We start from the raw sequence: 14,843 nt of genomic DNA on the forward strand, positions 1-14,843 counted from the left end.
ATTCACCTCCCCCATTGCTTGCTTTTCTTGTGAATACTTATTGTGGCAGAATCCAGGCTGAAAAGGTGCAGGTAAAAAAAGGAAAGCACAAGGTGAGATTCTTTGAACCAGCATTCGCATGCAGAGCCACATGTGGATATGAATTTTCAGGCAAGTGTATCTCTAGATGTGTATTGGCAGGCAAATCCCAAAGCAAGTACTTGCACTTATATGAACTGATGAGGATTTATCTAAGAATTTGCTGGCAAAAGAACACTCATGTGAGCACTTATTCAGAGAAACACTTGCAGGGAAATACTTGTTCACAGGCTTGTCCACAAATGCCTCAGCTGGAAATTCATATGTAAATAGAGGTGCTACCATTCCTCCATGTATGCCCAGGGAGTGAAGGTGTGCAAGGCAAGCAACAAGCAAACGAAAACACAAATATGAAGGGAGAGGAAAATGGTGTTTGGCACTCATGCAAGTGGAGCTGGGTCCTTGTGCAATGTCTGCACAGCCTGGGACACTGGTGAGATCTCTCATGCAAACAAATTCAGACAGGGCTTTCCTGTGGCAGAGGCTCCTGCATGTGGGCCATGCAGTCAAATACAAACACATATCCATTCTCCTGGCCAATGTTCAGGCAATTGGGTATTAACTGGTGATTTTATGGTGGCACAGGAAAGCAAGAACCTGCCAGTCAGCCCTTGGCTGGCTGCTTGGACATTCAGGAGTCCTCTGTGAGAGGAGGAGGAGGAACAAAGCCACACAACTCACACCCAAAGAGAAACTGCCTTAGCTCTACACTAAACTCACAGAGAAAGAGCCCAGGTGGAACAGCCTTGCCAATTCCTGATCTTAGGATGTCAAAGAGAAAAACAGCAATGGCATCAAATCCATCTGGATGTATTTGGCCTCCTTCACCAGAAAAATTGTATTGGACACTCCAGCTTTTTTTAAAATGTTCTGTCATTAAACAGCTTAATCTCCCTTTGACATCAGCTCTTAGCTTCAGCATCAGGCCAGGATTTATTTAAACTGCCTTAAATGGATATTGCCAGGCTGGAAAGAAAAATAATTATACGAAAAAACTGATACTTTCAAAGCAGAGAACTTCTCACCCTGTGCCCCTAAAACAGACTCTCCTGCATAGCTTCTTGTAGCATGGTATTTATCAAGGAAACAGGGAGATGAATCCCCTCTACCAGAAGGCTCCATTGCAGACAGACCACACCAACCAGTGCCTTTTCACTGAACATGAAGGGCTTCAGGCAGCTGCAAGTAGCTGAGCTCTGGTGGCAGCTTGTTGCTGATTTAAAGCCATTGGGTCCTGTGTATCTGCCCAGGAAAGTGAGCTGTACAGCTGCAGAACAGCATGGCCCTGTCCGCCTGCACTGCCGCCTCTCCATGAGCATCCAGTCCTGATGCATGGAAATCCATTCCATGCATTCCTGCACTGCATGGAAATCTGCTTGTGGTGGGGTTGGCTGGAACAGGGAGAGGGTGGCGGGGGCAGAAGTGGAGGCTTGATCTGCCTTTGGAATAACCCTCCTCCTCACATGGTGTCTCCATCTATCTCTCCCTCCTTCCATGAAGCTCTGCTTTCCATCTCCTTCCATCCATACATCCTCTTGTAAGGCAGCCCCTGCGCCCACCTCAGCCTTCTCCGGAGCCTGCAGGCCTGCAGGCAGCACACACACCTTTCCTGTCATCAGACACACATCCCTCACACTCCCCGTGTGGAACCCGCCAGCCAGGCTCCCCGAACGCCAGCCTGGGGAGCTGTAAAAAGGTAGATGTGTTTTTCAGGAACACGAGCAGCCCAGCTGAGCAGAACTTCAAGGGGGCCACTTCTCGCTCCTTTTCATTTCCACTCCGAAGAGTTCCTGAATGTCCGGTGGGAATGAGCTGGCCAAGAAAAATGCAGCTGAGCTGCTGTCGTAAGGGCTGCGTTCTTCACGCCATAAAACCCGAGTGGGGGAGCCGTGTGAGAAGCTAAGACCCTCACGCACAGGCCGTTATGTTCTTTTTCTGCTTTGAAGCGGATTTAGGGCTGGCTTGGCCTCCCTGCGGGCTGGAGGCTGCTGCTTATCCCTGCAGCCTTGCAGCAGCAATTAGCAGCTGAACGTCCTCAAGCCTCTTCTTTGCAGAGAGCAGAGAACAATCCTCTTCCTCCAAAGTGGTGGCTGCAATCAAGGAATCACAGGGTGGATTGCCAGAGAAAACCACTCTCTCTGACAAGTTTTGGACCTGAACACTTACCCCCTCCAAGGCCTGTCACCATCTCATTCTTGCTCCCCTCTCATGGCAAGGAAAGCCTTGCAGGGCATCCTGGATGGGAGCTGGGTGCTCCGTCTCCTCTCCTCTCCTCTCCTCTCCTCTCCTCTCCTCTCCTCTCCTCTCCTCTCCTCTCCTCTCCTCTCCTCTCCTCTCCTCTCCTCTCCTCTCCTCTCCTCTCCTCTCCTCTCCTCTCCTCTCCTCTCCTCTCCTCTCCTCTCCTCTCCTCTCCTCTCCTCTCCTCTCCTCTCCTCTCCTCTCCTCTCCTCTCCTCTCCTCTCCTCTCCTCTCCTCTCCTCTCCTCTCCTCTCCTCTCCTCTCCTCTCCTCTCCTCTCCTCTCCTCTCCTCTCCTCTCCTCTCCTCTCCTCTCCTCTCCTCTCCTCTCCTCTCCTCTCCTCTCCTCTCCTCTCCTCTCCTCTCCTCTCCTCTCCTCTCCTCATGGATATCCAGCCGTTGATGGACATGGATCCATTATTTTCTCCAACATCCCAATCAGCAGGGTTCATCATTGGATTTGTCAGCTGCCCTGGGGATTCATGGCAGAGAACAAGGCTCTGGTCAGGGAAGATGGTGTTTTGTAGAAGCTGGTTACAGGGCAAGAAATCCCAGCATTGGGACACTGTGGCAGAGCTTTTCCCTTTCTGACATTTACTTTTGACCCTTTTATCTTTCCCAGTCTGTGGCTGAGTAGGGTATGCCTGACCAGGGTAGATCTATAAACCCCTGGTTATCTGAAAACTCACCCATGGAGAAAGGGCATTTTGGAGGAGATTCAGGTCTGGGTTTTTGGGTTACTGGCTTTGCTGCTTCCCAGCACTCAGTGGTCACCACAGCACACACTGAGAGCAAAGGACCATGCAGGGCTCAGGAGCAAATCCTGCCTTGGCCATGGAAGCCAGCCACATTTTCCTACAGCCTTCCTGGGGGGCTGCAGTAACAAGCAGCTACAGATGTGTGACTTTTTTTCCACCAGGCGCAGCTACCTGAAAACTCAGCATCTAATTTGCACTTGTCATTTGGGATATTTCTTGTTTGTTGGACACCTTTGATGCAGATTCACCCTGTCTGTCGAACACCCTTGTATGAAGAAGAAGTTATTTTCCTCATTCCCTGGAGGTATCTGTTCCTCTTCACTGGCTGTGAAAGGAGCAGACAGCAGTTACAGTGTAAATCAGAACCATGGCATTAACACAGCAAAAAATTGGTGGGATGAGCCCTACCCTCTCTGTCAGATGGGAGGTCACCCCTATATCATGTTGCCTGCCCTTTCTCACTGTCTATAAAAAGAACATTTTGACGGCTCTGGTACACTCAGATCTCTGGTGTTACACTAGGTGCCTGGCAGTGACAGAGGAAGAGGAGACAAAAATGAGATTTTCAATAACCTTTCTAGGGTAGAGGTTAAAAAAAAATTGTGTCAAATTTCAGAATTCCCCACATCCTCTGCGATGACCTCTCCTGCCACCGGGATGGCTGGATATGACTGGTACCCACCCCTCAGCCACTCTGGTGTGCAAGATACTATTGCACTATCATTCACTGAGGCTCGTTTCATGGATGTGACATAAAAATCTGCTTTGACCATTGAAGATGGATGTGCTGCCAGTCCAGAGGAGCCAGCATGCATGTTCTGTGTCCTTTGCAGGGGAAATTCTGGTGCCCAGGCTGTCTGCACAGGGAAACTCTGGTGCCCACACTGCAGCACAAGTGCCAGTACTCACACTCATGACCTTCGCCCCAGCCGGGTCTGCTGGAGATCTCTTTGCTTTATTAATGATAGCAGAGATTCCCTGAGAACAATTAAAAGAGTTGCTGTGGGCACACACAGTGCAGGTGCAGACCTACAGTGGTCCTTCAAGTCCTCTGCAGAAACTGGCAGACTGATCAGTCAGAGCCCAAGGAACACATTTTCACTCAATTAAAGCAGTTTAAAATGAAATCGTGGGTCCTCAGATATACCTACCATAGTTCATCTCTCAAATGCATGTATTAGATACATTCAAATGGGCTGTCTAAGTTGATAACAGACTTGGGGAATGACCTCAGGTTGAACTGCAGGGAAAAGAAATTGTTTCCTCATTAATATCTCAGCAAAATAAATGTCAAGTGGAAAAACAGTTTCTGTGTAATCAATCTTGGTTCACAGACATTGTGCTCTGACAATTCCTCTCATGGAAAGGAATATATTTCCCATAGATCTGTAGTGTTTCATACATTACAGCTTTCATAATATCAAAAGCCAGTGCTTAGGTTACATTGAGCTTTTCTTTCTAGCCCTTTGGTTTCACATGACCATAACTCTCTGTAAAATTTCTCTGTTCAGACTAAAACTTTCACACTTTGTATAGGGCAAGAAATGATGATTTTTCTTTCACTGAAGAAAATCCTTTTAGCTATCTTTGATTTATTAGAATGTGTGTAGAGGAGAATTACACTTTTATGGCTTTTTAAAATGTATTTTTCTTCTTGGCAACTAGCAAAGCTAGGAAAGGCCTTTTCCTAACCTATTTGGCATTTTCCTTCCCAAGAAGCTAAGCTTTTGTAGGGAGTGGACTGGGGAAGTCATGTACAAGAAAAACAGCCATGGAAGGATCACCTCTGAGCATGTTTAGCTAAGACACAATAGGGTTTTGGGGGGAAGGGAAAAGAGACCAGTTTACACCTATTTCTTGCAAGCAAACATTGTGTACAGAATGTGCTGCTGGGGCTGGGCACTGGGTTAAATTGGTCACTGGGTTAAGGACAGGAATGTAAGTTTAAGTGACAAGACAATCTCCCTCAATTGCAGAGTGGTGGTGCATCTCTATTTGCAGTCTTACCGGGTGGTGTGATTTGGATTCTGAAGACATTCACTTTTGCTGGTTTTTCTCCCAAAAAGGTTCCATCTCTGAAAGTCAAATGGTGAGGCAGAATCTCTTGTAAAATTGCAAAGGAAGCACTTTCTCAACTCCACCTTTATGCTGAAATGTGTGAAAGCATGGCTTAGCAAGACAGTTTCTCTGGATTCAGATTCTGAGGCTGGTTCCCACCTTCTTCTCTACCCAGCTGCCCGTGGTAGAGGCAAGTGGTTCCTAAATCACTGATCAAGTAGCCCCTGAGGAAGGGTCCTTCTGTGCCATTGCTGCCCTGGATTTACATGCCCTGGGCATAGAATCACAGATTGGCTTGGGATGGAAGGGTCCTTACAGATCCTCTCATTCCAACCATCCTGTCACGGGCAGGTCACCTCCCACTATCCCAGGCTGTTCCAAGTTCAATCCAGCCTGGCCCTGGGCACCTCCAGGGATGGGGCAGCCACAGCTTCTCTGGGCACCCTGTGCCAGGGCCTCATCACCCTCACCGAGAAAAATCTGTTCCTAATATCTATTCTAAATCTCCCATCCTTTAGTTTAATGCCACTCCCCCTGTCCTATCACTCCAGACCTCAAAAGCTCCTCCTCAGCTCCCTTGTAGCCCTTTAGGCACTGGAAGGTGCTGTAATGTCTCCCCAGAGCCAGCCTGAACAAGCCCCACTCTCTCAGCCTGTCTCCACAGGAGAGGTATTCCAGCCTCTGATCACCTGGCATCCTCTGGACCTGTTCCATTTATGGTGAGATGTGAATGTCACAGAGCTGGATGCAGGAATCCATATCATCCTGCTCTTGTCCCTGACCCATCATGATGGATATGTGGAGCCAGGTACACTGGGAAGAAAACACCTGCAAGACCTGAAGAATATTGAGGTGAATGAAAGAACCTCAATATTTAAAATATGGGATTATTTTAACCAGTATCATGCTGCCCATGCAAACTGGCTCATGTGTTTGAGCACCAGGCATTGCCACCTCTGTGAACCTGCTGATTTCCAGGTGGTAGCAGAGTACAAGAGAAATCCCAAAAGCTGCACAGCGCTTTCTTCTACTCTCATTTTCTCTTACTGAGAGAGGCTAAGAAAACGTCATGCAAAATCCCCGTGTTAATGTGACAATAGAATTATAGATCCTTTCAGTGAAGGATGGCAGGAAGTGGAGAGGTCGATCCCATCTCAGCCACATTAATTTGTAGCCCCTATTTGTTGTGCTGCCTGCCTCTAGTCCTGGAGACAGTGGCAGTTAATTCCAGCAGAATTTCCAGCAGACCTCATGGAATCCTAGCTGAAAAGCAAGTTTCTCACCACCACTGGCATTTTTAAAGCACAAGGGAATTTGGCCTCAGCTTCTTGCCTTGCTTTCTGACCTGTGCAATAGTGTTGATCTCACCTTCTTAACCCATTTCTTCTATTTGTCCTACATATCCCTTGCAACCACTCAGAGGCTGGATTCATTCTACTACCTCCGAGCATTTTCCTCTGAGATCTCTGCTTTCTGTGCAAGAAAATTCTAGCTGGCATTTGCAATTCATTGTAACTAGATCCAGGCATTGCCCTATTCAACACAGTTGGCTACCCCACAGAGATTTCCTTCACGTCATGATATTTGTCTTTGGAAATTTTAGTTGTAGACCTGTTGTCACTGCCTACTGCTATTTGAATTTAAACTAAAGCTGACAGGAATTGTTAGATCTCAGGCTGTTTTCTGCAAAGTTCTTGTACATAATCCTTTGCTACTTAGTAAAAATAAAATTTCAAACAGCATGGCAACACTAATATCTCCACCTTTGGGGGAAAAAAATCTGCCATCTGCCTGCTCTCAACAATATTGTCTGTCTTCAATGATTGGGCTGGAAAAATCTATTAAATTAAATGGATTAAGTGTACACATTACTCAGGGCCTGTCATTTGGATCCCTCCAGACCCGAGACCCTGTATCATGCTGATTTAAACTCGAGGGCAGTGAGGCATTGTAAGGCCATTGGTGGGCAATTTGGAGCAAGATGTAGGACTATAGGTAAGCTGCACTGTTTTCCATAGATGTTTAAATCATGAAGTGCAAAGACCTTCCTAAGATAATGCTGTTCCTAAGACTGAGAACTGTTGGTATTTATTACCTGTAGAAATAACCCTGAACAAAACTAAAGGCCCATCAACCAGGCTTTGGGTCTTGCTGAGATGGAACTTTTTGTATTTTCTTCTGGCAGGAAGCTGCATATCTTAATGCCCTGGTCCTCTACCCCTGCAACATCTGACCCTAAATCTGTGGGGTGACTCACAGGGTTAATGGTGAACTGACTTGGGGGCATTCATTGCACATTTATACAGCCAAAGAGACCGGTTGTTAGGGAATGTAGGCTCTACAGACAGGTAGGAACACATTTTAAGACACCGGGTATTAAAAGTATATTTACAATATAATAAGCCAGGCTGTATATTTCAAAGATCAATGGGAAGGGGCCACTTTTGGTGATGTTTGAAGTCTATCTCCTGGGCTGTCACATATATTCAAAGAATGCCTGCTATACATTTAGATCAACCCCCATCCCAAATGGAGGGGAACGCAGCTCTCTCCCCATATGGGGCTAATCTCCGGGAAGGCAGAGTGAGCACATGGTACCAATTCCTACACACTTTGGTCCCTTAACTCAGTCCTGAAGGCAGGGAGCTGGGGTGGGGGCAGGGGGGAAGCCTGGTGTCACCCATTTATCACAGGGATGCCTGCCTGCTCCTCACAGGTGATGAGTTTCCTTTCCATAACGGGAGAGAAATATGAGAGAGCTGATTCCAGGACAGGAACGGCCTCCTGATGGAATTGCAGAAACTGCAACTCCCTTCCACTTTGTGGGACAACAGCGGGAAGGCAAATACAACCAGAATGAGCTCTTCTCTGCACAGATTTTTGCAGCTGAGTCCTGCAAATCCAACATATATATATATATATAGTGGACATATATATATATATAGAGAGAGAGAGTGGACATATATATATATATATAGTGGATATATATATATATGGGACAGATGATATAGATATAGATGTAGATGTAGATGTAGATATAGATATAGATATAGATATAGATATAGATATAGATATAGATATAGATATAGATATAGTGGACATACATATATTGTGGACATAGATAGATTAGATAGATAGATAGATAGATAGATAGATAGATAGATAGATAGATAGATAGATAGATAGATAGAGGACATACACATATTTATTGTGGACATATATATATATATATATATATATATATAGTGGATATATATATTTATATATAACACAAGCAACACTGCGGAGGGTGAAGTGTGCCTTGAGTGCAGCAGGTCTGCCTGAGCCACCAGAGTTGCCCACACAGGAGCCGGGCACAGCACTGCCCTGCCCTGCACATGCAGGTGTGAGAAGCACTGCTGGTGCTGGAGGATGGGTAAAGACACTCCTGGCAGGAGGGAAAACGGTGGATAAAGGAACGTGCCTTCTGTGGCAGGAGGGATCCTGCAGTGGGGATTGCACTGGGAGATCTGGATGAGGACAGAAACATTTCAGGGCGAATTAAAATCCAAGCTTTTAAACACCATGTTATTTCTTGGACGTTTCCCAGAGCGGTTACTATATTTTTTTTTCTCTGCTGTATTAATAAAGTAAATCTTGGTTTAGGCAGCCTTGACATTTTTTTTTGAGTTTTTTAATCTCATTTTCTTTTATGTGGAAGAAAAAAGTAAAAAGAGGGAAAGAGTAATAATACAAGAGGGATACATCAAGAACTAACTTTAATGCACCCAAGCTTGAAAAACTAACATTTTCAAGGGAACATCAAAACTAGGGAAATGAGAGGGATCTCTTGCTTAAAATTTTGAAACAATACATTGTACTATATTTTTTTCCCAAACTTTGTTGATATTTTACTCTTCTAGTTGCATTAGAGAAAAATGTTTTCTAGGACAAGCCATGATGAGATGAGAGTCAGAGCTGTGAGGTGTAGCAGAATTGCTTACCCTCCTAGAGATTACTACATGAGATATGGTCTAAGCCAATTGCATGAATATCCTGTTTTGGTTGTGTTCATCTTGCTCTGCACAGGCCAAGCCATGCCCTCTGATGCACCATGCAGAAATGCCTGTGCCTCCAGGCAAGAGATGAGGATCTGCTGAGAAAATTATCCCAATCCCTCTTCTGCTACAACAGGGGCCTTTGCCTGACAAATGTACATTTTCAGTGCAGGGATTTCTATTTTTTCTGAGATATTTCAGAAGGAAATGAGTTATTCCCCAACAGTGCCAGATAGTCTCACTGCCTGTTAGACACTAAAGGGGAATTGTATTTCTCAGGGCTTGTGTCTCTTACACAGCAAGAGCAGAGAGATTACCTGAATGGACATCCTACCAGCCTTGCATGATTTGGCTCTGCACTTGGGGGAAATGCCACACCCCAAATCTGAGTGACAGCTGACATTCCCACCTGTAATTTCCAGATGGTGGCAGGAGCAAAGACTGCTGTCCTGAGTTAATGTACAATCCCAAGGATGTGAACTCAGCTCTGGGCACCACTGAGGGTACAAATGAGGGATGCTCAGCTCCATGCTCTTGTCCTTGCACAGCTCTGAAGGGTCAGGGGGACGTTGGGGTGGTCCCTGTTTCTCAGGGTTTTCCATCCTTCCCAGAACTCACCAGCTCCCTGGAGCCGTGCAGCCTCGAGCACAGCCTGCCTTCATCCCACTCCATGTCCCTGTCCCAGCAACTGCTGTCAGGCCTCAAACTCTTCAAGCAGCATTGTCAAACTTTAATTACGTGACTACAATCTGTCCAAGATTTTTATGACATTAATAAGAATGTTCCTAATTAGCATTTATTGTTTTTATTATTGAAATCCCAAATTACACAACCAATTGATTTTTCCCTGTTGCCCTCATTAAGTTGGAGTGAAATGCATTTTAAAATAGATTGGCATTTAATTCCTTTAGAAAGTGCTGATTAGATCAAGGGCCTGTTTCACTGCATTTGGTTGCATGAAGTCGCTTTAGATTTTAATTTCTCCTTGTTAGTATGAAGCTGAGTCACTCACTGAGTTCCTCTTCCCCCCTGCCACACAGGCACCCACTGGAAAAATCTCCCTCCATGGCTTAGATCAGGACTTTGGAATAAATGAAAGCAAAACAAATGTCTCCAGACAGCGGATTTGACGTGAGATGAAATGCAAAGCTCAGCCGGGTGTTGAAACTGTTCAACTTGCTTCATGAGCTGGCAGGATGGGGAAATAAACCTGAAATTATTGAGGGGTGTTTGGCTAAATATACAGACTCTGATATTTTCCTGTCCTCTTAAGACAGCCTGCCTGTGCTTGCTGCCTGTTCCCTGTCTCTCCTCCCTGCCTGCTAGACACTCCTCTGGTCTGCCATGCAAAGCCACGGAAACTCGAGGCAGGCATGGAGATGAGATCCAGAACACACTTCCAGTTGATGCACAGGTTTCTTGCACAGCTTCACCAAATCTCAAGGTCCTCATTAAGGTTCCTTCCTACATAATTGCATAACAAAGAGTGTCTCCCTGTCCCATGATTTTAATAGGGCTGAGAATATGTGGCTACATGAGGACCTCCATTGTTTCAAAATGCTACAGCCAGCTTTCCCCAAAGCCTGTTACATCCCATGAGGAGAATTTGTGTGATATCAGGGGTATATCTTCTTGATCTCCTTGATCTTCTTGCTTCCCCTGAAAAATGGTCAGAGCAATGCTTCTTTTCATTACATTTCCTGGGTGACGGATACCTCTGCAGACAGGGCAGCGTCCTGCAGACTGAACTCTGCTATATCATGGGATGAAAAGGTGCTACAGTCTCCTGTCCAGGCCAGGATTTGGCCATCAGGTCCTCCAGAGTCCTGGCTATAGAATATGCAAAGAGTTTTCTTCCAGTACAGGAGTCTGAGGGTACATCCTTCAGAAAAGTCCCTCCTCTTTCATCTTCCAGCGTGCCAAATAAACCGTATCTTCCCATTTCAAATAAACAGCACAAGGAGAAAAGAGAAACAAACCAGAATTTATCCAGACAAGCAGGCTGAAAAGGGACCACTCCCTCCTGCCCAGCTGTGGCCTGGAGTTTGTGTCTGAGCTGTGCATGACAACCCACAGAGCCCCGCACTGGGCTGTGGTGGTGGCTGTGCTGGGGCAGCTGTGGGACAGGACCCTTCCCTCAGGAGTGCCTCTTCTCAAGGATCCTTTCAGGCTTGTCATCTTCTCTTGCTCAGCCATGATTCCCTTTCTTCTCCTTATAAAACCCACGTTGAAATTGGCTGGAATGCCTTTTGGGGAATGACACTTGCTGGACCCACACTGTGTCTGCAGCTGTGCCTGCTGGGGTGTGTGTGGGGCTCTGTGTGTGGGGCAGGTGACCCAGGGGGCTGGTCCCAGGCTGGTGCCACTACCTGCTCCTGCAAACTGGTGCTGAAAACAAAACTGGTGGCAGAAATTCGTGGTACTGGGGCTCCTGTCCTGCTGGTTTTACATGTGAAGCAAGACAGAACACAGTGTTTGTCTTTACTTTTAGGTAAAATTTTTTTACAAAATTATTATTTTTGTTAGAAAAATCAGGTTTATTTCCTATTTTGTATGGAGTTTCTTTTCCCAAAAATGAGTGGGTACCACACATTTAAGCATGGGCAACTGTCTCCTTAGAATTCTGCCAAAAGCAAAAGGGTTTGTCTCTCTACCATACTTGCTTGTGTGGGAAGAAAACACAATTCCTCATCCATCCATCAGTGTCACCTGGACACCAGTGGAACCTGTGAATGAAAGCAGTGTTTATCCTGCACCCTCACTGTTTTCTTCTTCCACTGTGGCAACTCCCATAGAGCCAAAATCTTTTTTGAAATCCTGTTTGCTAGATTTGTTACCTTTTGCTAGATTTGTTAGATTTTGTTGGATTTTTTAGCCAAAATCTGTGGTAAGACTGTTCTTCAAAACAGGTCATGCAGTGCCAGTTCACCTTAGTGAGTAGCTAATCCTGCATCTCTATCCCTGCCCCAAACTGCATCCAGGGGGTCCTGGGGTTTTCATTTACTGCTGGCCAAGGCATCTGTAAGCCCTTGAATATGGTTTTTTATGGCAGAAATTGCTCACAGAGCCCATGCTCTGCCTCGGGCTGGGCTCTCTGTGCTATAGGGAACATGTTGCAGTAGTTTTTAGGATGGGCAATGCAAAGGTGGTGATGGCACCAGGAACAGATTTTAGCTGTCTGCCAAAGCATGGGAACGGGCAGGCTCAGGATCTCACCAGGTAGAGGGGTAAACTGAGTCACAGAGCAATGGAGCATTTGCTCTGGAGTTGTGCCAGAGCCGGGATGGAGTCCAAGTATCCTGAATGTCGAGCCTTTGACCCAGACACCGCCCCATGCTGCCTCTTTATTAAGCATCCTCTAAGATGTCTTTAAAAAGTCTCACAGAAAGGCTCTCTTGTTCTCCTGGGAGCTCTATATTAGCATCTGAAACACCCGTGCTAAATTTGAGGAGGAAGGGGGAGGTGAAAACGCATGAGTAGCTACTTTGGTTAGGTAATAAAGTATCAATTTATTTTTTATAAATACAGAGAAAATTCAAACCAGCTGGAACTTGCGGTACCCCTTTGCACGCCACATTTCTAGCAAAATTTCCTGCGATTCCCTGGAATCTCTGCCCTGTGCATTATCATGCCTGAGGGTGCACGGACAGGTCCTGTGCTGTCTCTCTGCTGGTCAGCCAGCCACACACTAAGGCAAGGGGCAGAGGGACTTCTACAGCTGTTTACACTGGATTTTTGCCTTCTTGAACGCTGAGGGGATCTTTCAGCAGGGCTGCATTGCCCACGGTTACCTGGGGCTTTTGGGAGAGCTGGTTGTTTTCTCTGGCAGCTCAGGGGCCTGAGCAAAGGATGCTGAGGGAGGAAAAGGCTGGATGCAAGGTGTGCACGCTGGGAAGCACTTGGGTGTGAGTGTGCAAGCCCATGTGCACAGATCTCCTGGGTCTCTGCTTCTCTCATCATGTTTGTGTCTGAACCTCTACCTGAGGCACTCCAAACTGACCTGCATGGAGAAACTGCGAGCTGGGGCTGCGAGGAAGAGGAGGCTGGGGAATAGTCATGAGGCAGCAGAGCGGGTGGGAATGATCCATGGCCATTGGACAGGAAAGAAGAAACAGGTTTAAAGTGCAGGAAGGGGATTTCGAGCAAGATACGAGTAAATCACAGTGACAAGAATTAAGTGTTTGCTGACTGTCCGGAGGGAAGCAGGCTTGCTATTTTGGGGAATCTTTGAGAATAACATGTCTGCCAGGAAGGGCTGGAGAAAGACTAGTTTTGGGGAAGGAGATGACTGATGGCTCTCTGTGCCCTTTACAGCCTTCTCAGCTGTGACTTTATATCCCTTAAGCTACAGCAGGAACTGAGCTGATGTAGTGCTGGTGGGAAAAATAACTGAGCACAGCCTGAATGCAATCCCTGCTGTACTCCTTCCTCAGCACCCCAGGGCCTGCACTGGATTAGGCAAAAACTTTTCCTCAGAGACATCTTTCAAACAGCCCACATTCTAGCCCCAAGAAATGGCATCTCCTGATAAAGCTTGTTTTGACTGTGACATGAAGGAGTGAGTCCAGCTGAAGGAATATATAATCTCCTGTCGTTGTGTTGATAAAAGCAAAGGTGCAGTGGAAAGATCCTGTTGGTGGAGAGGGCTCCCAGCGGAGTCTCTGGGCATTTAGGACTGATCCTACAGGGAAGGGGCAGATGTGGCGCCCTGGAGCAATGTTGCATTTCCCCAACCCACACATTGCCTTTGTAAGATCCCATTCGGATCTTTTTCTCCTTTTTTTTTTTTCTTCTGACAGGAGAGCTATATTTTGCAACATGTTGAACTCCATAAACAAACTAAGATTCTATTTTAAACTCCAAATTGATGTATCCAACCGGCAAGGAAATTAGCATGAATTAATTAGGGTGAAGATGAAAGGCTTCGCTAAGCAGCGTTACGAGCAACAGCCTTTATTAAAGCCCCACAATACATTCTCCACTTATCGAAGAATACAGCGTTTAATGAACACTAGATCTGAGCAAACCGCTGGCTGGGGCTGGCAGAATGGCATACCGGTGCTTAACTAGCACCGCCCGTGGTTCTGGATCTGGGAGCCTGGGCTGCCAGGGATGTTCTGTACCCCAACATCCTCCCCCTGCGGTTCTGTACCCCAGCATCCTCCCCCGGCGGTTCTGTACCCCAACATTCTCCTCCGGCGGTTCTGTACCCCACCATCCTCCCCCGGCGGTTCTGTACCCCAACATTCTCCTCCGGCAGTTCTGTACCCCAACATCCTCCCCCGGCGGCTCTGTACCCCAGCATCCTCCCCCGGCCGCCTCTCCTGCGGCTCCATCCAGCCCCGGCCACCTCCCACGCCGCTCCGGCATCGCACAAACAAGTCCCGGTTCCGCTCAGCTGATAACGGAGCCAGCAAACAATCTGATAAGTAATAGCTTCGCTGGCAAACAGTTAATCACGACAACAAAAGCGTTTAAGGAGGGGGTGGGGGGGTGCAAAAGGGAGGTAACAGCGAGCCGAAGCTCCGGAGTTTAGCGGCTGCAAGCTGCCAGAGAGGCAACGTGGGGAAAGCACAAGGGTTTGTACCTCTCCTCTCCCTCCCCTGCGGCTCAAACTCTGTGTCCCAGAGCTCCAGCTCGCAGTGACAGCCCGGGTCACCCCGGCGCTCTGACTCA

The sequence above is a fragment of the Zonotrichia albicollis genome, chromosome Z, assembly GCF_047830755.1.
Source record: "Zonotrichia albicollis isolate bZonAlb1 chromosome Z, bZonAlb1.hap1, whole genome shotgun sequence".
In the NCBI taxonomy this organism is placed as follows: Eukaryota; Metazoa; Chordata; class Aves; order Passeriformes; family Passerellidae; genus Zonotrichia; species Zonotrichia albicollis.